The 27,638-nt window shown below is 42.9% G+C and overlaps 1 protein-coding gene across 1 annotated transcript in view; it reads left to right on the forward strand.

Moving 5' to 3' along the window:
• The first annotated feature begins 818 nt into the window (after positions 1–818).
• The window catches only part of HIC2 (HIC ZBTB transcriptional repressor 2), a 31,709-nt gene continuing 4,889 nt past the window's right edge, over positions 819–27,638 (forward strand). Inside the window, exons 1-2 of the mRNA XM_005421468.3 lie at positions 819–886; positions 23,947–24,090. The gene's annotated coding sequence lies outside the window, so the exon portion shown is untranslated. The remainder of the gene's footprint in view (positions 887–23,946; positions 24,091–27,638) is intronic.

Raw genomic sequence — 27,638 nt, forward strand, 5'->3', positions numbered from 1 at the left:
TATAAATTATGCATGCTGAATATGAAGTTTAGTTTTGGCTTCTGTCTTTTCTCTATTTCTCTTTTTGGTTGTTCACAATAGCTTAAATTTTCCGTATTTTTGTCTCAACCCATACTCAAATTCTTTCCTTTGGGGAAAACTGGAGCAAAATCAATTTTAGTGCAATTTTTCAAGACTCCTTGACTTGCACTTACATCTGTTTGGTGTGGGGGAGTGGAATTTTATCATAAAACGTTTGATTTATTTAATGTATTCAATAAGCATCGAAGATGTGCCAGGTACTTTCTCAGCCCTTTTGGATGAGAAATCTTGCAAGCTAAGAACTTAATAAACAAAGAAGTTCCAGAACTCAAAATTTCCCTGCTGTTAAGGTCTCCCTATATCTAAGGAATAAACCAAGTTTGAACAAAGCAGATCCTAAGACTGGTAAAGTACACAATGTCACAGGCAGTACTGATGAGATCTGTAATTGAAACAACTGTTTTTTTAAACATATTTCCTGATCCTGTTATCTGCCCGACTTAAAACAAACTCAGCTGAGATGTGCCCATGCAGCAGCTCTGCTTTCATTGCAACTGTGAGTCTGTTTCTGTTGGTGAAACCAGTGTTAGGGGTGTGTGATGCTGCACCAAGGGCTCATCTAAACAGGGTCATTGATTGAGACCAAGGTAAGTTACAAATTGAATGGAGGAGCTATTCTCAATTAACTTCATCATCTTAATGAAGAGGCCATTTGGAATAGTTAATGAGGAATAGCTGTTCTGGAATAATCCCTTTTTAAGACAAACCCTCACTGTTTCTGTAATTGCATTCCAGGAAGCTATTCTGTTCTGAATCAGCATGGGATAGAGTGCCTAGAAGACGTTCAGACCAAGCTCAGCTAGCGGTGAGTGGGCAATACACACCGGCTGCCCTATGCAGCCATTCCGAGTGAGCAGCAGAGTAGCCTGACTGGTTGTCTGTACATCTCTCTAAAAGGCAACTGAAAGTAAATATGAAAATCATGGTACAAAGGCCTCTGTCTTAGCAGGGATGAAGTCTGAGCTGCCTGTTACTGTCTGAGCATTAGCCTGGTGTTACGGACAGAATGCATGTCTCAACCCGTAACTGATCACAATTTGATTAAATGTTGGGATGTGGAAAGGACTTGTGTGCTTTTTCCCAATATGTATATTTACATCATTATGTGGGAGCAATCAATTTATCAAACCCATCTGATTATTCAATAGTGGGGAAAGACAACTGGTTGGAAGAAAATGTGTATTGTTTTTAAAGTGGATAGAAAATTGGTTTGAAAGAAATTCACACAGTCCCTTTCTTTTGAGGAGAACCTACACTAACAAATTAATCAAGGTAAGAGAAATCCAGTAATTTGTAATTGCCAATAATTTAAAATGCCACGAAAAGTTTCCTGCAGCGTAAAATTTTGTGCTTGTCCTAGCCAAGGAGGATGGGCTGGAGCAGAGGTGGTGCTCTTGTGCTTCAATACATTGTAGTTGTGATATAGCTGCTGTTAATTCATAGTTCTCTTGACTTTTGGAATTCCTCCATTCCCTTAAAAGGGAAGGTGGCAGCCTGGAGTGGAGAAGCTCCAGTGCAGCCCTCTGGATGTTAATCCACCCTGACTTTCTTAAGCCTCCTACTTAAATCATTATCTTAATGAATCACCATTGCTGCTGTCTTCAGTGCTACACAGGAACATGCAAATTTTAAACAGCCTGGGGGAAAGCCCTTTTTGTCTGTAAAGTGCTCTGATACTTGCATTTAGATGTTACCATGATAGGTACCTTGGATACTACTTTCTGCCTAAGCCCGTGGATAGATCCTGGGGTGTAGCTCTCCCAGGGCCTGCTGGGCAGCTGTGGGCTCCCTGAGAAGGGATGGATGTGATGATTCTGCTGCTGACTGGGAGCAGCAGCTTGAGCTCAGGTGGTTGAAGCCAGATCGCTCCACCATTGTCCTTCAGCTGAGGGCCTCTTGCCTGTGCTTTCCTGTAGCTGCAGAATGGCAAGGAGATAGGGGAGTGAGGATGAGGGTCCTTCCTGAGCTCTGCAATTGTCAGTTTCACTTTAGGCAAGTTTCTTCATCTCTTCACTTGAATTTTTTTCACAGCTAAAATAAGCCATGCAAATGTTCATGGATCAACTAAATCTTGTCCCAAGTACGTACCAAGGAATTTGATACAATAGGAAAATCACCAGCTTGCTAGAAAAACATTTGTTTAAGGAAAAACTGAACATAGTGAAGCCACTGCAAACTGTCTCCAAGACTTTCAACATTGTGTTGTCCAAATTTTTCCTTGATGATTCAATTTGGCTACACACTGAGCTCTGCCCACTTCAGCTCTCCCAGCTGATCACTTGAAAAATCTTTATTTGTAAATGGTGGATATGGAAAGAGAGCCATGTATAGCTGTTTCAAATGGCAAATCTTTGTGGTTATTTACAACATGTCTTGAGAGATTTGATTCCTTTATTCGTTAAACCAAGAGCTGGAGAAGCTGTTTCATGCAAATGTCCTAGATGATAAGAAGTACCCTTCTCAAATTGCAAAGTCAATTCATCCATTATCTCTCTTCTGAGGCTTAGAAGTAGGGTCCATTCCCTTACTATGGGTGACTTTTCCTCACTAGTAGTAGTTCTGCTTCTGGAGCAATGGCAGGATAAGCTGGAAGATACCAGATGAATAGAGAGCCTTTAGTTTCAACTAAGAGAGAACTTATTAACAGAACTGAGCTTAAATGCATTTTCTGTGATAACATTATCAGTTGTCAATTCCTGCTTGGGAGAGTTATGCCCACAAGAGGCCAGAACATTTATCTCAAGGAGGGCATCCTCATTCCCTCATTTTTCTCAGTCAGATATTCTATGAAACAAGTTCAACTGGAGCTGGATACTTTCATGCTGAGAAGAATGCAGCTTCTCGGTTGGTTACCAGAGAAAGGAGATGTGAACAAACATGCATGCTGACTTTTTGTAGCTCAAAGCCTCAACAGGTGTCCAGGTGTAAGGCAGGAGATATGATCTGCTTCCTCACCTGTTTGTGCACTCCTTTCTGGAGAACAGCAAAGAACTAGCTCTGTGACTCAAGTGACTCAAACTTTTTTCCCTGCTTGGTGTAGCTCTGAACAGACTGGCACTTTCTTGTCATAGTGTTTAAGGCACTCTTTGCAAACTGCTTTACAGTGATAACTTTTCTGCTTGCTGTGAGCAGGCTGTTGTGTTCTCTGTGTTCAAGCTCCTGGCTGGTTCTGATCCCTCACGGGATGGCAGCATTTTATAATACAGGGGGTTCATTAACTGTTCTGTTCATTAATAGATTCAGCACCACGAGAAGTGTCAGAGTAGGGATTTCAGAAGAAATATCAGAAGGGAGCTGTACATGTGTGTATATTGTGCATATATTTCCAAGAAGAAAATAGAGATGGCTGACATTTGAAGCTGAGCGTGAAATTTAAACACAACTTTTTCTCATTCCAGTCTTGGAAAGTCATGGTGATGGGTGTGGGCAGGTCTCTGGCTGACTTTCTGAATTGCCTTTATGTCAGAACTCCAACAAGGGATTTGGTGCAATTTCTCATCCTATTGAGTAAAAGGATGCTCTATCCCACATAGTTTCCTTAGGAAACTGAAAGAAAGGGATTCTTCTTCACAGATCTTAATACACCCAGTGTATTTTTGCAGGCACTATGTGCAAAATATTCAGTACATGAGATAACCAAAAAGAATGTTTCAAAATGTTGAACTGGATTAGTTTATTCCTCCAGCTTTTGCACACTGTTCTATACTCGTGGGTAGTTGTAGATTTTTTCAGTGTACAAAGGTTGTTATTTCTATAGTTACCTCATTCAAATGCAGAGGTTTGTAACTGTGGAAGTAAAATATGTCTGTTGCTATTATTTTGTTAATGTATTTTGAGCTACTTTTGGTAACTGTGTGTTCATAAGAGCCTGTTTGCTCAAATTAGCTACTCGGTTTTCTGGTTGGGTATGCTGAGATTCAGTATTTCAGTTTATAACTTTGTTTTTTGTTATTTTTCTCCTGATGTGTTACAACTGCCTGCCAGAAATTCTGAAACTGTGGTCAAACAAACTGCTCTGATGTTTCCTCCCAGTGTTTGCTAATTCAGCAGCACTTGAGCTGTTTATAAGAAGCACAGAGAAACCGCAGCTGAGGCCTGCGAATGGCAATGCTGTGTGAACGACTGATGCACACAGCACTGCACAGGTAAAGGAGTTTAAATCTGCAAGCATATCTGTCAATAATTTTAAGGCCTTTAGGAACCATGGTAGCTCAGCTAAGAGAGGGGAGATAAGCCAAGCAATTATATGGAGCAGCTCTGTTTGGTGAAGCACATCTTTTGGGATTAGCAGGGGCTCATGAGGCAGGGTAGTGATTTGTGCATTGCACTGCCAAGTCTGACTGATCCTTCAGGACAGTCACTGTTATGTGGGGCCTCCTGGGAAATTTATTAGGACTGGGTTATGGGCTGGGACAAGACTGAGGAAGTTTCCTTGGTTTGTCAGTAAAGACTTTAATGCAACAATGCTCCCCCTGCTTGCTGGAGAGGACCGTGTCCTTTCTGCTTCTCTGCTTTGTGGACCTTGCTGGGTGTACAGGTGAAAGAAAGTGGCCATGAGCTTTGAGTGACTGCAAACTGCTGTTGGGAAGACTTTGAAAAATGGCAGGGATTTGAAAGCTGAGATTTTGACTGACTTGAATTGGGTCAAAAATTTGAGAGAACTTTGGCAGCAGTTGTTGGGAGAAGAAAAATGTCACCTTTTACCTCAGCAGATTACTTAAGAGCACTCTGAAGTGAGTCCCCAGAAAATGCTTGCAGAGAGACGAATGGGCAGCTGGGAGGAAATGCTGTACTCCCTGAAGAAACAACAAACTCTGGATGTTTACCCAAGCTGGTAAACCAAACAGAAACCATCAGTGTGCTGCTGGGTAAATCTGTGGTGTGCCAGTGTCTTAGGCACTGTGCAGTTTTAATCATCACCTTCAAAGGTGGTGTGGAGGGCTAGGGAAGGTCCAGAGAAAAAAGTCAGTCCCTGTGATTTCTCTTTGCCATAGAGATGACTTATTACAGAAATTGCAGATGCATTGTATTGTCATGAATGGCAAGGGGAGTAGGGAGTGATCCTTCACAGTTCCTGTGTTTGCTAAATTGATTCAAAGCAGGCAAAGAGGAGGCACTCTGTCAAGCAGCAGTTACCACGTGAAACTCATTGCCACAGGGTATTATGGATAGCAGAAGTCTAAACAGATTGAAAAATCGATGAAGGACAGATAAGTTCTTATTAAAAGTGATGGCCTGGATGCAACCTCTGGATCAGGAGATCTTTAACAATTGCACAGGGTGTAAGAAGGAAAAAGACTGTCTGTATTCTATGCCATTACTTTTCCTCCCTCTCTGCCATCCTCACTTTTTTTTTTTTCTTTTTGGCCCTATTCTGCCTACTGCTGAAGAATAGAGAGAGATAGACCTTTGCTCTTATAACTTGGCTATTTTTATAGGTGAAAACTAGAAAGGAAACCAGCTACCCTGCAATGCAGGGAGCTAGTTTTGCCTTGCAGCCTATGGGTAATGTAAAGCACACTGAAATGAAGAGCATTAGGAGTCAAATGCCTAAAAATGTATATGTGTTATAAAATGCCTCTGTAGCCGGCATCTTTTTTAAAATTTTGCGTTGACAGGAAGCTGAGCTTGTTAATGAAGTGTAAGTAACTACAGTGTTTCCAGTTACTTTTCACACTTTCTCCTCTCGGTGCTAGTCACTGAAAATGCACCTAATGGTTTGGGCCCAGCAGTGACACCTTGGGTTGGAAGCTGAGGATGGCTGCCCTCCACAGAAAGAACTGGGAAGAAGCAGAAGGTTGGGAAGGAGGCTGAAGAGAAGGTACTAAAATCCCTTGTATGTGCACCAAAGCAGGAAAGTGTAACACAGAGGAGGGCTTGTAGCCGTGAGTGCAGCAGCAGCAGTCGTTTGATATTTGGGAGGTGAAAGAATCAGTTTTACATTTTGCTAGATGACTGTACTGTAATACAGCAGTGCCTCCTGGCAGGGAAAGCAATGTAATGTAAAGCAATACCGCGTGGAAGAGCAGTTGGAGAGCTGTCAGAAGCTGAGTAGCTTGGAATGCTTCCACGAGGAGCTGGGAGCAGCGGGCTGAGCTCACTGCAGCGTGGCATTGCCCTGCCCCAGGAGGAGAGAGAGCGGCTGCAGCGCAGGCATCGCTGCCCCCTCCCAGCACGGCTCTGCTCTCTGGAGAAGCCTTTTCTAGGCAAAATAGCAAAAGTTCCTTTCTTCTCTTGGGAGATTTCTCTTCCAGCTCACAGAGCCCTGTGAGTTCACGTGCCAGGCAGTCCTCGGGCAGATGAGTTTGTACCTGTCAGCTGTCATTGCCTGCCACACAGGAGTACTCCAGGGCACAAGGCTACCAGAGGGGTAGCAAAGGGCAGGAGCTCTCCAGAGTGGGCTGCTGGGTCTCTGGGTCTGATCTGATGGGGTGAACAAGGAAGAAATTACCTTTTTTTTTTTTTTTTTTAATATTTGTGTTTCCAGAGGGCTTTGGTGCAGGGCATTGGCTTTTATTCCAGTTTTTAGATTTTGGATATACTTGGTAATCTTACTTGTGGTTTTTACCTCCCCTCTCCCCTTGCCCCCAGCATTTTCCTACCCTTCAAGTCTTCTGCCTCACTCTGTGTATTGCTACTTTAAATTGCTTGGTATGAAGGGTCCTGTTTCTTACTTGAAGCTGCTGTATACTATTAAGTAATTGGTGGAAAAGCTTGTTTAAACACCACAACCTTATGTTATTTTTTAAATAGCCCTTTGAGGTGGCTGAAATGCTACTGAAAGACTACTTTCCTTTAATACTGGACAAGGAACTTATTTAGGGAAGAGAAATAGTGTTCTTATTAGACTCTTTCCAAGTTACAAGTCATCTTTCTTTTAAAGAAGGGATGTGCAGTTTTGTTCCCCCTTCACACCACCAAAATCACTGTTTATAGTAAGGAGCAAAGAAGGTTTTTTGGTTTTATTCCTTCAGTGCATCCAGACTTTCTTTTGTCAAACATCTATAAGAACAGAATGATGCACTCTGTGCATCTGCTCTCTAGGCACAACTTGAAACCAGCAATGCTGGTGAATTATGCAGGGAGATTGTCTCAATGTCCAAGCTGACAGTGGTCCAGCATGATGTAGGACCAGGGCACCATGTCCAATACAGAGCTACCTTTCCTGCTTTATCACCTCAGCCAGATTAGTGGATGATGAACATGTGGCCATGGGTGAGCTTGAACAGCATCCTCCACCACAGAGCTGGCAAAAGGAAACATTTCATTTCAGGTTTCCTTACCTTGACAGGTCTGTGCAAACAAAGTGTGAATTTTATAAATGGAAGTGCTATTGTGGGGAGGAATAAACAAATAAGGAACTTAGTGCAGAAGTGGTTTGAGAAATATAATGGATTATGAAGGCAAAAATAAATTTGAAAGTAGCATGGGAAGGTTCCATGAAAGCCTGTTTCTTCTGGACTTCGCACATAACATTGTGTTTGATCAGGTGAAGGTCTCTCTTCTGTTTCTCTGCCATCTTCCTGATAGCAAATTAAGCTTTGTCTTGTTATTTTGGCATATGTATTAAGATTTTTCTTGGAAATAAGATTTTTTCTCTAGTATAAATTGCTAAACAAAATGTGGACAGAAGCAATCACAGCCTCTCAGTACACAAGCCAAGAAAAGCAAAGCAGAATGTGTATGGTAGGAAATGGATGCATCATCTCTTGCTTTTGTTGGTTTTAGTGGTCTTTGATGGCAGTTTGTGGGGTATTGCACAAAAGTCAAATCCATTGTAGATGTAACAACTAAGAGCTACTGAATTGAACAATCTTTTTAATAACTAGGAAGAGGAACTTGAAATTACCATGGCTGCCTTAAGCAATTTTCACAGATCTTAATTAGCTGAGATATGTCTCTGTTTAGGCACTGCTTGTGTTCTGCCAAAGGTTTAAGGAGAGACAGAATGCTCAATTGCAGAAAGTCTGTCCCTGTACATGAGGAGCAAGAGATTATTCTGGCTGATGAAGCTGCCTTTGCAAGGCAACCTTTAGGCTGTTTTTGCAGATAAAAAAAAATCAGTAAAGTATTTGAGTTGAGAAAACAAGGAAAGCTTAAGAAGTTCAGGATGCTTGTTCTCCTTTTCTAAGCTGGTGAATAAGAGCTAGATCTAATGGAAGGCCAACATCTGGTAGCTCTAGATTTTGAAGGACAAGGCAATGTGAATTCAGTTTTGAATCATCAGCTACAGCTTACTCTTCTTTTTGAAAGGGTTTGTTTTAAATGTTCAACATGTTTGGACTTAAGTGCTTAGTATGGTACATAGAAAAATGAAGTAAAAAATTCTCAGTGGATCATGACTTTTTGAATTTTCAAGCATTATCATTCAAATGAGAAAATGTCTAATGAAAGTCATTGGCTGTTTATTAAAATTATAAAAAGAAGAAAAATATCAGCTGCATAAATACCTGTGAAATTAAATAAATGTTTCAGCTGGAGATAGTGAAGCTCTAGTTAGCAGAAAATAAGACCAAATTGAGAACAGATTATATTTGGTTTTAAATCAGTATGGATTACTAGTTACCAGCCACTGATCATCCTTCATGACCTAGAGTGTAAATGTAAAACAAGACTAAAATTGGTAGCTTTCAATTACTTTTATTTAAATCCAGTCTCCTCTACCACTGAATGCTCTCTGAATAAATAAACAAGTAAAAGCACATTTAATTGCTGGCATTGCCCTAGCTGTTCCTGTATTTGCAATGGTTTGATACACAGATAAAGGAACCTCCCTCTGTGTTCATATATGAAGTCTCTAATGGAACAGCTGATCTCTTTTTACCCCTCCCCTTCCTCTCTCTCATCTCCTCCCAAGTGGGGGCAATTTTGACTTCATGTTTTAAATACTTCTCAAAGTATGTAAGGCTGAAGATACCTTTGAACATAAGTGCACCTGGCCTCCTATTTTCCTGTGTTCTGTATTGTTGATACAAACTACAAGAGAGCCCTAAAGAGGTTTTTTCCTATTTTATTACTGGTCACGTGTCTTTTCACTTCAAATTTGAACATTAAAATTAATTATGGCCTTAGAGACAGAGAGTCCAACAGTGAAATAGCATGTAATTTATTTGAACTCTGAAATTCCACCAGTTAAAGTTGTGTAAAACTTTCCAGTAGTTTATTTATATATTATTTTAAGAAAAAACACCTGAATTATGAGTCTGGTTGTTCAATAAAACAGAATAGCTATCTGGCTAATCACTGCCGTGCTCTAGATCATTAATTTTCTTCTTAATAACAGTAGGATTTTTTCCATTTTCTCCTTTAAAACCTTTTCAATTATATAACAAATGTGCTTGATTTATGGGGACACTCTCTAGGATTTTATGCCCCAAGACAGGCATGTCCTGAAATAGCTGGAGGTTGGTGAAGAACCTCAGTTGGATTAAAGGCTTGCAAGTACTGACAGGAGTGGGAGTTGGTAATTTGGATGGAGGCCTGTACAGAGGCACGTGGACAGCTCTGTTCTCAGCTACTCCCACTAAAGGAGTTGTTTTGTTTTGGTCTCACCTAGAAATTCAGACTTTCCCTATGGGAACACACAGCCCTGGCTATGCAGAGGGTTGCTCATAAGGCGGCCTGGTTTTCCCAAAGGCTGAAAAATTTTTGTTTGTGGAAAAATGAAGTGAATGATTGCACTCCTGTACTAAATGTGGGGATTTTAAATATGGGTTCTTAAGTAATCATTTCTGCATTAGGTGTGTCACCAGGTCTCAAGGTTCCTGGAGGTGCACATTTTCTATGTGGCACAGTTATGAAATACAGCTGGGCCTCCATTTCTCTGTTTGGGGACCTGCTCTGTTAACTTGGTTTCAAGTTGCTTGAGAAGTACAGGACAGTCTGTATTCTAAGATTTCCTGACAAATGTGTGAAGTTCAGAGCTCTTACTAGGCTGGCTGCTAACTGGCCAGGAAGTCCCTAACACTGTGGCTGGCAAAGAATAAAGAAAACATAAAGATGCTAAATTTTGGTTATGGGAGGCTGTTCAGAATTTAAAGTCCTGGTGTCTGAGAACATGGGGTGGCATTTGCAGCTGATGTTTGCCTGGTAGTGAAGGAGCCAGCATAATAAATAGTTGGCTACGTTGTAAGAGTTCATCTGGCAGTTAATGCTGAATTTTATGGCTGCAGACTTGAGGCCTCTTGAAACTGAGTAATGGCAGTAATAAGAAGGTGTTTGTAGGGGTAGATGGATTTGTGGGGGGCTTTGAGGTCCTGCTCACATGTTTGAGCATGAAGTATAATGGAATGCCCTTATTCTAGATTTATTTGAACAGAAATGGCCAGTGACATGAAGAGATGAATGGGATGTAAAGTATCTCAGAATTTCCCTTTGCTTCCAGCTTGCACTGGACTGATGAGCTGGGTCCATTGAACCCTCTGTTTCACCCAGTCCTTGAGGGGTTATAAAGCAGAGGTGGAAAAAGCACTTGAGAAGAACTTTAGCTTGGCAATGCCTTCATCCCCAACAGCTGACTGTGATGCCTGGAGTCATTTACTGTAGGGATGAGCAGATAAACCTGATGTGTATTGGAACCTGGAAATTGGAATTAATTAAACAGTGTAATATTTAATGGATGTGATGAGATTCCTTGTAAGTTAGGCTTTTCACCAAGATTGGTCTATTCATTTTTACTCTCTCTCCTAAAAGCTGTTGCAAGAATTGTTCTCTGGAAAACGAAAGCACTTATGCTCTAAAGAGGACTAGGAAGGACCCTACAGGGCTCCACCTCTTAGCCCATGTGTGCTGCTCAGCAGCTTCTCACATCTGTTGGTGCTCTGGCTCCCTGATCAGTACTGCAAGATCCCTTCATGATGAATGGCAATGGGGGAGATCTTCATGCTGAAGAATTCCTTTGAATTGTGATGCAGAGCTATAGCTAAAACCAAGTAGTTCTTCCTGTTGTATTATCTGTGCCACTTGTGACACAAAAAACATCACTAATGTGTTTGCTGCCATAAAAATTTTCTTACTATCTCTTCCAGCTGCTTAGGCCAGCAGCTAGCATGCTCCAAGGTTAGTGATGAATTAGGTTGAAATTGCCAAGGGGTGTCTTTCTGCACTGACTTGAAGACGTATGAGGCTCGCTCTCCTTTGTTCTTCCTCCATCCTGCTTTAGCCATACCTGCATTGTGTCCTGTCAGCATTTTCTGCTTGGGAATGGCCGAGTGGACTTTGCTCTGTTAGCCATGCATCTTTTTTTGTCTAAAGGAGGTCTTCAGCGTGTCTATTTGGCATGCATTGGTTGAGACTTTGCTGGTAAAAAGCGCAGGGGAGGGAAAGAAAAGGATACTTGGAGCCTGGCTCACTGTCTCCCGGCAGTGCCCCCTTCCTGCTCTGGAGGAGCTCTCTTGCTTGGGTCGGCCCCTGGAGCACAAGTGCTCGGAAGCAGCAGTGGCAGGGTCGCTGTCTGTCTGTCTGTCTCCGGGATCATGTGGCAAAGGGGCCGTGCCTGAGGCGAGAGCGGCTCCCCCCGTGCGAGGAGTCACAGGACACCGGCGGGGGTAGCTCCAGCTGGTATGCACTGGTACTAATATAATCCCCAGCCCTGTGTCCATGGGACACAAGTGGTGACATGTGAGGTATTTAAGGAGACACACCTGTTCTAGGCACAGGCTGGCTATTGCATGCCTTGGAAATGGAAGGTTTTGGTGGAGCAGGGAAGACACTCATTTTATCCTCAGGAGGGCTTTGCTTTCTTCTTTCTCCCCAGTTGCACATTATTTTATAATTCCCTAATATGAGGCAGCCCTGTAGCCTGTTAGCACCGGGCTGTTTCAAAGGCCGGGCTGGTGTTTGCAGGAGAGAACAGCCTCTGGTCTGAGTGATGGTTTCGGTGTAACTGCTCCCAAGAAAGAGCAGAGAATTCGGAGAATGTCATCTATGTGTGGGGTTGGGTTTTTCGGTCCTTTAGATAATTTAGATTTTGTGTTCTGTTTACCAGTATTTTTATTATAAGGCCTCTGTCTTGCAATTTAGAGCAGTAAATCACATGAAATTCGTATCATCTTACAAATTTTGTACAAAAATATTTTGTCACTTTGAAATCTGAGTGTATTTCTTTCTCTTCTTTCCATCTGCCCCCAACCCAAAAATTACTGTGAAACAGTTACTCTCCATAAGAAGCAGCAAGTAAATACAAACTAAATCTCATGATTGCATAGCATAAAGAATTAAAATGCTTAGATTTTTATCTCTCTTTTTGAAGTTTATCTGACACTTGTTTGGCAGAGGATAATTTTTTTGCTGTTGAAAAGGGGATGTATTAAGATGAAGGAAAAAGAAATTGCAGGGTCTGTCATATGACTTGATTCCATCTGTCTGTCATGTCTTTCAAGTAGAATGGAATTCTCTCAAATTTGATGTGCCTTTTTTTGATGTTAATGTGAAATCTCCTAGTTTGCCTTAGTCTCATTCCACATGGCCCTTCTTTCCACGGATTCCTGCTCTTGGTGAGGTGTTAAGTGTTTGTTGGTTTGGGACACCTCCCAAGATTGGGGCCAAGGCTTCTCCTACATTTGATAGATTGTTGTGTGGAAATAGTAGCTGGAGAGGCTTTCCCTCCCATCTTTGTTTTAAATAAGATTTTCAGGTAAACATCCAGTATGTCAATTGTTTGCAGAACTGAAGTAATGGCTGGTGGAAATAAGGAGGCGGGTTGTGCTCCAGGCCCTGCTTAGTTTGGGCAGTCAGGTATTTTGGGGGGAAGGTGATAGTTCTCTTCTGTTGCAGCTTTGCACTCTGAGTGTGGTGGTCTGGAATAACCAGTCCATGAGTGGATGACAGACTCTTCTCAGAAACTAAAGGTTGTTGGCAGGGGAGGGGATCCTGGGAATGGACACCCCTCAGCTCCCAGCCTCACTTGGCCCATGGGGTTATTGATCCTTATGACAAGGGAGTATAAATATATATCTTTTTAATCCTAAACTGAAAGAGGACTGCAGCTTTATGCTGGTCTTCGGACCAAATCCAAACCTTCAAATAGCTTTCCTTCCTTGTGGGCAGACACATTTTTTTACATATGAATGTAAAAATACCTTTGATTGTGCTACTGAGAAGCAGAATATCTTGTTGTAATGAAAGAATCATCCCCCTTTAGCTGTGGTGCCTCCCAGGCTGGCTTTGGGCCTCTGCAAATCACATTTTGCTGCGTCGCCTAAGGTAGACACAGCCTCACTATCCCTGCTAGCTGGTAAAAGTGGGCTCTCCCTCACCTCTGTTCCTACTGGATTCTTGCAAAGTTAGGATCTGTGCAATCAAAAACTGAAGATATTTATTCTGGGTTGGTTTGGGATTTTGGGGGGTGGGGGGGGGTGGTGGTTTGGTTTAGTGGTGTTTTTTGTTCCTTAACTGCACCCTGCAAAATGTCCTGGCTGAGTTGTTTCTAAATACTGGCATCTCCAGGGAAGGGGTTATAAATTGCTAATTTAAAGCCTGCAACAGGATAATTAACTAACCAGTTTGATGTAAATGGCTTAATGGGGCTTTACTAGCCCCTTTGAACTTAAAGTAGCACTAAAAAGTAAATACCTTCAAGGAACGTAGTGGCATGTTTGAATGTGGGGCTGCTTGGCTGTAAGGAGCAAGCCTGCTCAACTTGCCAGGAATCCACTGGCCTGTGTGACAACAAACGTGTCAAGGGGGTGAGGGGACCAACCAGGCACCCCTTGGGGAAGGCTCTGCAACTGCCTTGGTTCTCAGGAAGCACACACACTCTGATATATCAGGCTTTCAAACCTGTCCTGCCTGCTTTGGAAAATTTAAATCACAACCTCAGTTTAAATGCAACTGTAATGAATTTCATCAGGATTGAAGGGGGAAAAAAAAAAAAAACCAACAGAAAACCGAAAACCCTGAGGGGGAGGCAGCCACTAGAGTCCACCCTAATTTTCCTGCAGTTCTATTTGCATTAAGGTCTTTTGGCAAGTCCAGGCAGAAACTCTGATTGCACTTTGTTTCAGAAGACCTCGTTACTGAAACTGCTGAGACAATTTACTGCAGCCCTGCAGCAGATTCCAGTTTCTGATGCATTTGGGGGACTTTGGGGAGAATGTCCAGACTTTCTTTCTTGCTGGGCTGCTACAGAGTTCCAAAGGAGGAAGTCAGCAACAATTAATCACCTAGAAATGAAGGTCATTACAAAGTGGAAACATCTTGTGTAGTTAGGCATTGATCTCACTTCTGACTATGGAGGCTGGGATGTTGGAGAGGAGAATTTCAGGCCCAAAGGCCCTCAGGAATATTCCCTAGAAGCTCTTCCTGGTCCCAGTGCTGCTCTGCTTTCTCGCTGTGCACCACACAGTGTCAACAACAATTCCAAGGACCTTTTCTTCATTGTTCTTCTGTCTCACCACCATCTTTCACCTATTGCCAGCAGCCTTCCTGGATACCAGAGGATGTTTTGGGGGTTGAAGCACAATCCTCAGTTACTGCTGTGACCTCTGACATGTAGGATTTGGCTTTACAACCAGCTTTGTTCAAGAGTGTTCCTGATCCTTGGCTGTGCTTTGCTGCCTGCTCTGTTGTGCTGCCCTCAAGCCCATGGGGTTTAGAACGCTGAGCCAGACCAGGGCTGATGCAGAAAGAGGGCAAGACCTGACCTTTTAGGTGGTGGTTCTGACTTGGATGCCCTAAAACAGATCATGATGCCTCATCCTCTGTAATGATGGCTCTATTTTTGTGTGATTTGGTTTGGAATTTTTTTCCACCTGGTAAGTGATGTATCATTGGCAATGTTAATGCTGGCCTTTAAAAAAGCAGCATAAAAGCACTGAGATCTGTTGTAGAGGGCCATGATGCAGAAGTGCTACATCTTATTTTAAAAGCCATGTCTGCTAGAGGATTCAGCCCTGCACTCTAATTATTCAGGTGTCTGTTGTATGCAGGGATCAGAATGCTCTGCTGTGGCCTTTGGAAGAGTTAATAACATGGCACTTTGCTCTTACCTGCTGACTGAAGCAGTTGGCACCATGGTACTACCTGCTTGCTGTGTGTGGGTTGGGAGCACAGCACAGGATTAATTTGGGGTTGTGTTGGGAAGGGTCTGTCAGCAGAGCTTGCCCAGCTGCCTGTGCTATGCTGGAGCTGTTAATGCTTTACTTTTATAAGCACTAACCTAGAGCACATTTTAAAAAATTCAAAATACTCACTGTTAGAGAGAGAGAGGGAGACTTGCAAGCAGAAGAGCTCTGTACACACAGTGTTCATGGCTGGAGACTTCCTTCAAGGAATGCCCCAACACCTCAGCCTGCCAGCTTTGCTATCTTGGCATCTGACTGGGAAATGCAAATACTCAATCTTAATCCTTCATTCCCACATGCTGACATGTATCCAAGGGGAACTTCTGTGAATGTTGTTGTTATTTCCATATAACTTCAGCTGCTGCTTTGCTTCCCAGAACCTCCCCACCGTGTGTCTCAGTGCAGTGTTTTCCAGGTCTTTTGGATTTGTTTCCCTAATGGAAGGCAGGCTTTAGTGTGCACGTCCTTATCAGAAATCTGGGCAAGGGAGTTGAGGGCACTTTCAGTGAGCTCACAGGTGACACTAGGCTGGGTGGGAGTGTTGATCTGCTGGAGAGCAGGAAGGCTCTGCAAAGGGATCTGGACAGGCTGGATCCATGGGCTGAGGCCACTTGGGTGAGGTTCAACAAGGTTGAAAGGATGGTGTAGCCAGATGGGGATTGGTCTCTTCTCCCAGGTAACAAGCAAGAGGGCAAGAGCAAATGGCCTCAAGTTGCACCAGGGGAGATTTAGGTTGGATATGAGGGAAAATTTCAAGGCAAGGGTCATCAAGCGTTGGAACAGGCTGCTTAAGGAAATGGTGGAATTGCCATCCTTGGAGATTATCCAAAGGATGTGGAGATGGGGCACTTGGGGACACAGTTTAGAGGTGGACTTGGCAGTGATGGGTTAGTGGCTGGACTTGATTTTAGGGGTCTTTTCCAGCCTAAGTGATTCTATGATTTTATGTGGAGAAGAGGAACAAACTCCCTGTTTGGGTTGTTTTTATAAGGCTCTTCTCTTTCTAATCCCCCTCCAACAAAACCTTCCACAAATTTTTAGATTCCTCACTAAATCCTTTAAATAATATGATAATAAAAAACCCCCCTTCTAATACACATTTTGTTTTGAAACCCACTAAACCTGGCAACTAACTCTATTTGCTTTGTTGGCTTAAGAATTACAGGGAAAATATAAGTAGAAACCCTGGGCCAGGACTCTAGACTCTGACTATCACTAGAGAAAGAACAAATGATGTGTAACGGTGTTTTCCTGACCTCTCCTCTGCTTTTAGTAAGATGAAAAATTTCATCTGGCTATTGCTAATGTTAGAAAGTTGTGTAAAAATTAGAACATAATGAAGACAAATTTTAAAGTGGTGTCTGCTGCAGTTCTTGGGTGTGTTGTCTCAATTGCCTCCTACTTAAAGAGCAGCTGAAAAATCCAAGTCCTTTTCCAACATGTCAAAACCAACTTTTTCAAAGGATTCAGTAGCTGTGCCAAAGCACCTTGCCTATTTGTAAGCAAATGCCTAGCGTTGGGATTGTCTCTGCCAGGGCCAGCATTCACACAGGCAGCTGACTCTTTTAAATCAATTTGATTAATTACTATATACCTCCTAATTTTTCAATAGGCAAGTCCCTGCTATTTCTTGCCTGCACAAGATTAAACTTTCACATTACATACCCTATTATAAGACTTTCATTGTCTGGAGTAGGTCTGAGTGTGCAATGACTGCTCCTGGAAGGGTCTGGGTATTTGGCATTACTGTCAGGTTTCTTACATGAGGTTCCAGAGAAAGCAGGTGTGTGAAAGCCATGTTAGCATCTGTGATGGAGGATACCTTGTGATAAGAAGGATGTGACTTATTCAAGTTCTTCAGAGGTGTTGACTTGTTTGGATTGGGATTTTGAGGTGGTTTTCCTGTTGTTAAAACATGTTCTTTGAGTGAAGTGCCTGCCAAGAAAATGCTTGGAGAATGGAATAGATTAAGCCAAAGTGGACTGACTTGGTGGGTCAGGGAAAGCTGGATGGCATCAGAACATCCCTGTGGCTGGGGAGCCTCAGGATGTCTGTGTTTCCGAGCACCTGCACTGTGGGGGAACAATGCCACAATTTATTCAGCCCTTCTCTGTGACAGAACTGCATGTGGCTGAATAATGTGCAGCCAGGGGCTGAAAGCAGCTGGATCCTAGGTACAGGTGTTTGGGAATGCACATTGCTGAGAGAGGTTTAGTCCAAATGTATCCTCACTAAGAGAACTTCCTGCATCCTCTGGTTGTCTCTTGATGCTTTTACACCACTGGGCTCTGCTGGAAGTGGTAAGGATGGAAAAATTTTACTTTTTCCTTCCACTCTAAGGTGTGGTATCAATGTTTGTTGTGGCTGTGAGCAGAAGTTTGTACATGTATTACTCCTTGGGCCAGATTCTGATCCTATTTATGTAGCTGTAGAACTGCTGTGTTGTTCCATCTGTGTTAGGGAAGTTCCAGCCTCTCTGCTTGTTTTTAGGGTTTGGTTCTGCTTGGCTTTTTGGTTTCTTTTCTCCTTCCTTTAACCCCTTTCCTTGCTGAGAGGGGAGAACTCCATGGGAAGTGATCCAGCAAAGTTTTAAAATAACTTTTTAGTGTGGGTTTGGTTTTGGTTTTGGTTTTTTTTAAACTCTTGCTCAAACTTTTAAATATGTGAATTGTCTCTGTGAATTCTGAGTGCCTCTGAAACCTGCCAGCCAAGCCTAAATCTTGCAGGAGGTGTGGCCACATTTGTGTTCTCAGAGCTCTCTGGCACAGACACCTGGTACACCTGTGTCTCCTGCTAGTTTCAGTACTGTCATAACTTCACCCCTCATGCCTGTTTCTCTGGTACCTCCTGTTTTTCCCAAGGTTATCTTCTAAAAATAGAATCTGTTACAGATTTTCACTCCCCCACACCCACCTTGAGGACAATAATTACCAGTGAGATGGTTTTAATTATGCTGAAAGAAGGAGGGTGATGCATTCAGCTCTGCTCTTTGAGGCATTTTTTTTTTTCTGGCAGGGAAAAAATTGCACCAATTGCTTAGTAATTTCCTTAGGTGACAAATACAAAGTGAGTAGTTTTTGAAATACTAAAACTTGAGTATTTAAACATTTGATAAATCATGAGTTAACTGAAGATAAAAATTAGGATGTTTTGGCACCAGCAAAATTCAATGCAAAGGTCTCAATCTGAATAGAAAATCTCTTAATTTCCTTAGTTGTTGTTAAACTGGTAGAGATAGCTGTGGTATCTGTGGCATTCACCTGTCCAGAAACCAAAGCCATGCTCACCCAAGTGAGCAGGGATGCTTTGGATGATGCAGTTATCTGTCAGCAGCCAGAAATTAAAACATTCATAAGACAGAAAAACACTTCCCTAAAATGAAAAAAAAACCAAACTGAATGAAAGCATGTAAGTGTCTGAGTGGATGATGCTGACTTTACTGTCCTCTAAACTATGCCTGCAGCAGCCCAGAGCTTATTGTCATATAAACCAAGAGACGTAAAAGGAAAGCTGTCTCTATAGGCTACATGATGGAACTGGTGAGCAATTGCTCTGATAGTAGGGTGCTCTGTGTGTGATAATTGCCTACAGATAGAAATGCTGTGTAGAGGAATCACTGCTGGCACACTGACACAGGCTGGCAAGCTAAACAGTTTGGTGGAAGGATAAGAATCTACTACAGCTCTTTAAAATCACCCTCATTGTGATCACCTCATGGTCAAACATTACTTTCTCCACTGTGAGTAAAAGCATAGCACATTTCACAAATCATCCCTTAAAATAAAACCAGATTGCTGCATAAGAGACCAAGTCAGCACAAGCATGCACTGTGCTATACAAGTAGCACTGTACATTCTTAGGCAAGAATGTGCTGCTACACAGAGCTCAGAATGAAATGGGAACACTGATGGTGCTTAAGGTTTTACAGCCACCTCTGTGCTCGACTTTGACAATTATTTATTACCACTAATATTGTGCTTTGTAAACTTATACAGTGCTTTATGAAGAAAGACATGTTTCCTATTTTAAAGATCTTATAATCTTGTGGGCTGATAAGGGGTGCAGATTATCCCTTGGATGTTCATAAATAGCATTAGCACTAAGAGTTTTATTAGCACTGGGTCCTTTCAAGCCTGTGGCTCTTTCTTTTTCTTAACAACACTTCCCTATTCAGGTGCTGAAATAAGGATTTCTACAGCATGATGTTCCAGGCTGGAATAATGTGGGCATTCTTTGGTTTTGCTTGTAGTGAAAGAGCAAAACCCAAGGAGAGTCCCAGCACAGTGGCTGTAGCTCTGCATGAGTTTAATCCACAGCCTTTGCTTGTCTCTCTGAGACTACAGATCTGGAGTTTGGGGGATGGCAGCAGAGAGCAGGCTCGGGAGGCTTGTGTGTGTGTGTGTGCTTGCGCGTGTTTTAAATAAACAAACATAGCAACAGCAACTTCAACAAATTGTGAGCGGTGCTAATTTGTTATAGGGCTGTCTTGCCTTCTGGCAGTGTTGATTTAGGAGAAGCTGAGCAGACTGGAACGGAGGCAGGGAGCTGCCGGTTCTCTTGCTCTGTATATGGTTCAGCATAAAATACTTTTAAGGGTCCTGTCCTGAGGAGCTTTTAGATTACAGGATAAAGCACATACATAGGCTGTCAATCCCCTTTTCAAAACCAAATCTTAGGCAAAAGTACCTTTCCCCCTGCTTTGCTCCACCCCTTCTACTTTCTTAAAATGAAGAGAAGTTTTAAGTCTTAATTCATGACAAAAGCCTATAATTTGTGTACTTTGAGGACTGCCAGGAAATCCTTGGCCTTGACAAGAATAGTGTGCAGGGAAGGAAAGGAGGAAGATCCTGTGCTTTGGACTGTAGCAAAGTTTTCAACACCCCATGACCTTGCTGGGCTGCCTTTCATAACGTGCCTGGGGCTGTAATCCCCCGGGCTGAGAAGCTGTCTGTCAGGGAGGGCTGGCCAAATGTGCCCCAGGTATCTGCAGCCCTGGACCACTGCTGTGCAGGGCTGGAGGACAAAGCCAGCAGGATGGGAGCCTTGCTAAGAAAAGGTGGATTTTGGAAACATACATAGAGTGACCCCCTGCAGTCTGTGAGCTGAGTTTAAATAATGCTTGAAGTCTCAAATGAAGAAGACAGAGGAATAAAACAATCAAAATAAGAAGTAGGAGTTGAGGAAAAGCAGCCAAAGAAATGAGGGATTTTGAAAGTGAGTAAACTCTGCTTTCCCATTAGGTCATTTGGATGCAATACAGGCAGTTTGTAGAACTTTGAGTCTGTTAGGCCTTCTGCTCTTACAAGCAATGGTGGCTTTCTGGCCTTCTCTCAATTGCCAGGCTTAGATGTGCTGAGACTTCGTGGTGGCTGCAAAGAATCAAATACAAAGGATTCAGGGTGATAGGTTAAGTATCTGACTTGGAGGGATGTTTGGTAGGCGGTACAGTCCTAATACTGCTGGGACCAATTCTTAGAGTGGTTTGCTTGAAAGACTTCACCAAAGTGAAACTTAAAAAGATGTCTTTGTTAAGTACAGGCCTGTGTATGGTCAGTTTTGGGGGAAAAGCAAAGAAAAGAAAATGTGGTGAAGTGCTAAAAGTGCTATATTTAAGGTGTCATTCATATTAAGAACTGTTGCTGGATCTGTAGATATGGGTAAAGGGAATGAGATTGTTTCTTATTGGAAAAAAAAAATAAGATAGCAATGCATGTTTTGTGCACACTGTGCTCACCACTGCACTGGCTTATGGTGAGAGAGATGACATTTTTGTCCAAGACAGTTACTACACCCCTCAGCATGGACACTTGCTGTTAACTATTGCAAGCTCATGATATTAGCAGTATTGTGTGTGCAGATGCTCCTGTGCAGACTACTTCTCTCTGCAGAAACGTTTGCTGAGTCCACACCAGAAATGAAAATAAACAGGCTGATTGGGAGGATCTTTATCAAACCTGTTCCCATTTTTCCTGTACTCTGAGGCTTTGTTTGCTCTAACAAATCGTGTAACTAAGGAGTCTGAGTCACAGTCACTAGTTCCAGCTGCCTGCCTCATCCCTGTCCTGGAGATCCCTCCCCAGTTGCAGGGACAGTTGAAAGGGTCATGCATTTGCTCCAGTGTTACTGCATTTCACAACCTGCTATCAGCTTGTACCTGTGGTGACTCAGAGCCCTAAAGCAGTGCTGCAGCTGGGAGTGTCCTGTAGGACAGTCTTGGTTGGAAAAGGGTCATGACATTCCTCCTTCTGCACAGTGCTGGGTGTGCTCCTGCCCTCAGAGTGATGCTCAGCATGAGGCTGGCACCCCATGCACCCCCTGCCAAGTGGCCTTATCTTACTGAAGGACAGGGCCCAAGACTGGCACTCTCTAGGATTAACTGGGAGATTACAACGATCCTTTAGTAATGTCCTAAATTCTTGCATTGTAAAGGGAGAATTCTGCACAGGCTCAGAGGTGGCTGGGAAACAGAAATTTTGCATACCAAAGGGGCCTTTGAGCTACTTCATTCAATATGTTGTTATTTTCATGCAATAGGGAGTAAATAAATGAATTAAATGAGATTAGCATTGGACATTGGAGTTGCCTTTACTACTTGCAATGCAGGTACAACTACAACTGAGTTTGCTCAGTTGTAGGATGAGAAGAAGAGCCCAGAGTCTACTGCTGGTTACTCAGTGGTCACGAGCTTCTGAAGCTTTGTTTTGTGCCCCTGCTCTGCTCCTGAGATCAGCTATGCTCTGTGGATATGCAAGAATTTTTAATGCCAGACTCTGGCTGACAAGATCTGCAATGTCCATGCCTTTCCCCTTCTCCTCCCAGTAGAGGTTTGGGTAGTCCTAGTCTCCTATGTGTCAGCAGTGACAATAAATGTATAACATACAAGCACTCTGTTTAGGAGTTGGCAGGAAGCTTCATTTCTGACTGCAGCGAGATGTTCTAACAGTAGGAAACACCTTTGGTTGAAGCAGTTCTCTACTAAACTCTGCCCTAGAGGGGAATACAACTATAGAGAAGAGCTCTTGCTTCACAGTGGCGAGAAGCAAATTGATGTAATCTGGGCGGGAAAAACCTCATGTTTGAGCTGCTGTTGAGGAAATACCTTTATGCAGCATTCACCTTCTGTTAAACTGAGAATTTCTGGTATTGCTGAGGGTTTTGCAGAGTTGTGATGCTGGGAGATTCAGCCAGAGTTCAGCTTGCTCTAATGCTGTGCAAAGTGTGATCTTCTGGAGAGGGGAGAGCTCCAAATTCCTGGGGCTCTGGCCTAGGGTGCTTCAAGTGTGGTAGTTAAGTGTGGGTTGGCCTGTTCATGCTGGCAGTGGTCTGTTCAGACTAGTTCAGCAAATGCTCTTGGCTGAGCACAGCCCAGGTCAGTAGGCAAACAGTTGCTTACATTTCACTTCTTCATTGTATTGACAAGATTTAAAAATCTTCAGCCTACAGCAGTCAAAACAGGGTGATCTGAATACAAAAGATCTATTATTTTAGTGTGAAAGGGGTTTGGTTACAGAGTTGTGGGGATAAGTATTCAGGTGGGAATGATGGGAGCACTGTCCTGGGCCTAAGCCCAGCAGATGTTCAGGAAGAATGAACTATCTTCTTAAACTCTGTCCTTTTCATGACAACCCATTCCATTTCTCAGGCCTGTGTCCTCCTTTATGCTCTCTCTCATTCAACATTAAGTATTATAGGTCTTTTTCATTTGGCCTTGTATTTTTAAAGGCTGATAGTATTCTCACTTTTTTAATGTAAGATTTCTATCTCCAGAAACACAGCTGGAGACATGCAGCCATCAATGTGATAAAAGCTGTGCACATGTTTCACTTCACCATGAGGGTTTAAAAACCCATGTTAAATCCCTGTCAGGCTGCAGGCTTATTTCTGTACTGGTTTTTGGTGGGTTTGGGCTTTGTTTGTTTGTTTTCACTGGGGCAGCATCACCACTTGTAGAAAGGGACCTGTTCTTAGCATCTACCCTGAGACTGCTCCATGATAATCCCGCTGGAGCTGATTAGAGGAACTCCATGGGAAGGATATGCACTGCAGAGGATACAACCAGCTTGTCAAACCTAGGGTAGCTGTGCTATGTGCCTTTCCCTGACATAGAAAAGATGATGTTGCTTTTTCCTTTGGGCAGGGGAGGGTGGAATTACAGATCTTAAGTTTTGCAATGCTCATACAAGCTGCAGATCATCATGAATCAACTTGATCTCCAGTCTCCAAGAATGGAGATTAAATTATCAGTGAAGCATCATTATAAATAGGAGAGGGTATATAGTGTCGTCTTCTCCCACCTTGCACCAAAGTATCCAGCCTGGTCCAATGCCATAACACCTCTAGAAGATATTTTCAAAGGCTTGGGAAGTGGGACAGGAAAATGGGGACAACACAGCGGATCAGGTTTGAAGTGTTTCTTCTGCTGCCTGTATTGTGTTGGGAATGAGACCAAAAGCTCTGGCACCAGGCTGTTCTTGTCATAGAGGCATTTCTACATGGTGATGATATTTCATTGCCTGAATTTCTGGGCAGAAGGAAGCTGGTGCAGACATCCTGAGATCTGCTGGTTTTGGATACATGTGAACTGGTCCCCCTGAAGCTCAGTGCTATTGGGAGTCATGAATGTAAGTGGCCAGGGAGCATCAGTAAGAAACTTGCAGAGTCCTGTTCTGCTTCTGTCACAGTTCACCAGCTGTGGGAGATGGGTGGAGGGGAGGTTGTTCTAGCAGTTACATATTTAAGGCAGGTGGCTGTATTAAAATGTACGTTTCAATTTTGATTGCAGTATTTTAATTGCATTTAACAGCGTCCCTGCTGGTTCTCCATTCTGCATCCGTGCAGCCACGTTCTATTGATGGCCTGTTGTGATTTCAATGGAACATCATGGGATGTACCTGGCACGTCGGGCAGCACTGGATGGAGGTGCCTTTAGCCCAATGTACCTGGCATGGTAAGCGGCAACCAAGTGGTTAAATCTGCATTCTACTGCTCACAGTTTCAGCTTGTATAGCAAGGTGTTCCTGCTTTGCTGCAGCCTTGCACTGACTGGAAATCACTTTGCTCTCCTGATTTTAGTGCTTTCATGCACACAGAGCCCCTTCCCTTTTCACCCACGGAGATTCCCCTTCCCTAGGAAGTTTGCCATGCAGTAGAGAAGGGCCTAGCCATGTCAGGCTCTCCTTGTTGTTCTAGAACATGAGAGAAGGGACTGGAAAATCATCTCATTCTTTTTTTCTCTCCTTTTTGGGCCAGGAGCTGGTAGCAGTTGAGCAGGTATTGCCCATGTCCCAAATATCCAAATGCTGCCGCACAGAGGTACCAGACAGGTGCTCATGCCCTTAAGCAAAGCTGTGCCGTTTCTGCAGCAGTCCTGCAAGAGCTGCCTTGGGGAGCCAGGAGGGCAGTTCTGCCTGGCACTAATTGGAATGTAACAAATTAAACAAGGGCCACTCTCAGTTTGCTGATGTGGTATCCTCTGCAAAATGATCCTCCATCCTCCATTTTCCTTCTCTTTTCCACGCCCACACCTGCAAAATCAGCTGCACATCCTGATCTGTCCTGCATGTTTTCTCTTCCTCCCCCAGCTCTGCAGACCTCTGCCTGAGTAACTTCACATGTTAGTCTTAGCTATTTTAAAGTGCTAAATATTTGTGTGAGAAAAACAAGGGTGCTGCATCCTGTTTTCTGCTTGAGCCTTCTTCACAGAGCTTTTGCTGCTCCACTGCCAGTGATGAAAATGCATGTTTGTGCATCAGCTTCTGAATTCTGCTATCTGACTGCTCCAAGGGGCTGGGGATAGGGAACAATTTGGACTAACACAGTTCCAGCACTTCTCCCCATGCTTCTGCTGTTCTAGAATATGAATATCTTTAAAAGTCATGGGCTAACGACCTGCCAAGTGCAACTCCTGGTGGCAGTTTAGGGGCTGTGAACCATCCACTACACTGACACCTCTGAGGGTCCTTGTTCTGTTGGGATGTGGGGAAAGGAAGATCAGATAAGCCAGTGGGGAACAGGAAAGGTCTCTTCCCGGTGGGGTCATCAAGTGCTCAAAAAGAAGTTGGTTCATCTGAAACTGAAGAGTGCAGAAGTCATCTGTTTCAGTTTCACTCAGTTCCAGTAGCAGCTGGATACAGCATTTTTAATGCCAAATTGGTGGGAGAGAGCTATGTAGGAAACAGTGGATTTCATTTTGTCTTGTTCTTCTCCTTGCTCACTGCTGCAGTGTCTGCTCAGTGCAGCTCAACTGCTTGGGAAGGTGGAGAAATAAGTAAGCAGGCCACTGTCTTTTCGTGGGTCTATTATAACATGCACAGTAGGCTGATGTTTTAACAGCATCTAATTTGATACATCACATCTAATCTGTTTGTTGGTTTTTATCTGCAGTACTGTTAACTCACTGTTCAGGTGCTTGGTGTCTAGCCTTCTCATCCAGCCACAAATCCTCTACGTGCAATGAGTGATTCCTTAGATCTGTTTATGATTGATTCTTTGCTTCACTGGTGTTGCTTCTTAAAAGGTAAACAATATTCATGTGCTGCGATCTATAATTCAGATGAAATCAAAGAGCATCTCCTGGCAGAGGTTGCTAAGATAACACATTTAGCATTCATTCAGCAGTTACTTTTAGGTAGAGATTTAGTGATACTAAAGAGAATCAAACCTGTAGTGAATATGTAGATTCTATACTGTTGAAAGAGGTGAAGGGATTTCTCTTCTCCTCTGTTTAGCAATTTCATTTTCTGTGGTGTCCAGAGTCTTTGTGCAAATTGAGAGCAAATGAAGTTTTTTCCTGCTGTGTAGTGAGAGCAGCACAGCTTCAGGAGCAGCCTGTGTGTTGTGCAGAGCCCCTGGGGTCAGAGTGTGCCCTAGGCTGGGCACAGAAGCTCGCAGTTACCCAGCTCCTGGGGCAATATTGGGTGTGAAGATGCTGTCGGCTCTTAGCTTGCAAAGCTTTGTTTGATGTGTGGCATCTGCTTGCAGCATTACTGTATTCTGTGATTTGTGCCCTGTACTTCTCATGTCTTTGCATGTGCCGTGTCTCAGTGTCATGGATATGGTGGAGGTAGTGGAGAGTCTTAGCCTTGTTTCATTCCCTTCTAGCATGGGAGTATTTGAGCAGGTTCGCTGCTCTGAAAAAAGTGTCTTGAATGTGAGAAAACTAAGCTGAATCTGGGAAAAGACCATCAGTGCTGCTATTTGTCCAGAGCCTTCTGTAATCCTCTTTTAAATACAAAGGGGTGAAATTTTGCACACCACATTCAATGTTTAAAGACTGTGGCCCCAGTGAGACATTTATGTATTCTTGAGGTCTGGGGAGTTGGGTTTTTTACTAGAAACGCACTTGAGCCTTTTCTGAACCAGGGCTCCTGTGAACTGGGAGTATACTTTTTCTGGTGTTTTGGTTTTTTTTTTCTTTCCAGAAAACAGAAAAGGAAGGGTTATTAAAAATGATACTGAAATACAAGAAGTATAAACCCACTGTGATTTTTCAGGGCTTTGGAGGGTTGTGGTGATGTTATTCAAATGTTACGGTTTGTTAAGAGACACTCCCTGCAAACTAATGGATAGCAAGGCCTTTCTAAGGCTGCACCTGCCATTTGTTTGTGCAAATAACTTCTAAACAGGATTTAAACTCACAGTTGTCCTAGGTCCCATGCTTTCAGCTAGAAGTGAGATTCTAGGAGTGCCATAAGTTAAGGAATAATGCCTGCTTCTCTTTTGCTAACAATTTTTCCAACACACCTTTCCTCCTCCACCTCTGAAATACATCATGGTCAAAGAAGGGTTTGTAAGTAGGCACTTCTATGAACTATCTGGACTGGATTTATTTTTGTTGAGGACTGCACAAGATACACAAGGCAGGTTGCTATAATGCTTTTGTCAACAAAGGGACCATCAGCCAAAGGAGTGTTCTCTGAGCCATACTCCTGTCCTGGTCAAAGCCCTTGGTGGGTAATTCTGATGACGTTTTAAACACAATGCTCTAAGCTTGGTTGAAGGTTTTGCTGCCTTGATTCATTACATTCATTTTTTTGGGGTTGTTAAATCCATGTTAGACTTCAGCTAATAAATTCAAATTTGATAGGCAGGGTTATACTGCTTACACCAGACCACTGCTTTTGAAATCTACTGAAGGTAATAGCCTACCTTATACATATGTCCTACTGAACATGAACAGTCCTGTAAAATTTGACATGTGAGATAAATAGAGGTAATTTAAACAACTTGTACTATGCTAGTTTTTATGCAGCAGAACATACTCAGTAATAATAACATTATCTTTCTCATGAAGGTCAGTAGCAGAATTAGAATTCTAACTCTGTTTCCAGGGCTTTCTCTGCTGGCTTATTACTTGGTTTCAATATCATTTAAGGCAGAAAGAAAAAAAAAAGTAAAACAAAAGTAAAACACTAAAAATATTCTGCATTAATAGCTGTTTTAAGCCTTAAGGCTTAGACAGCTTGAATCCAGTGATTTCTAGGCCTCTGCTTGAAG

The sequence above is a fragment of the Geospiza fortis genome, unplaced genomic scaffold, assembly GCF_000277835.1.
Source record: "Geospiza fortis unplaced genomic scaffold, GeoFor_1.0 scaffold408, whole genome shotgun sequence".
NCBI lineage: Eukaryota > Metazoa > Chordata > Aves > Passeriformes > Thraupidae > Geospiza > Geospiza fortis.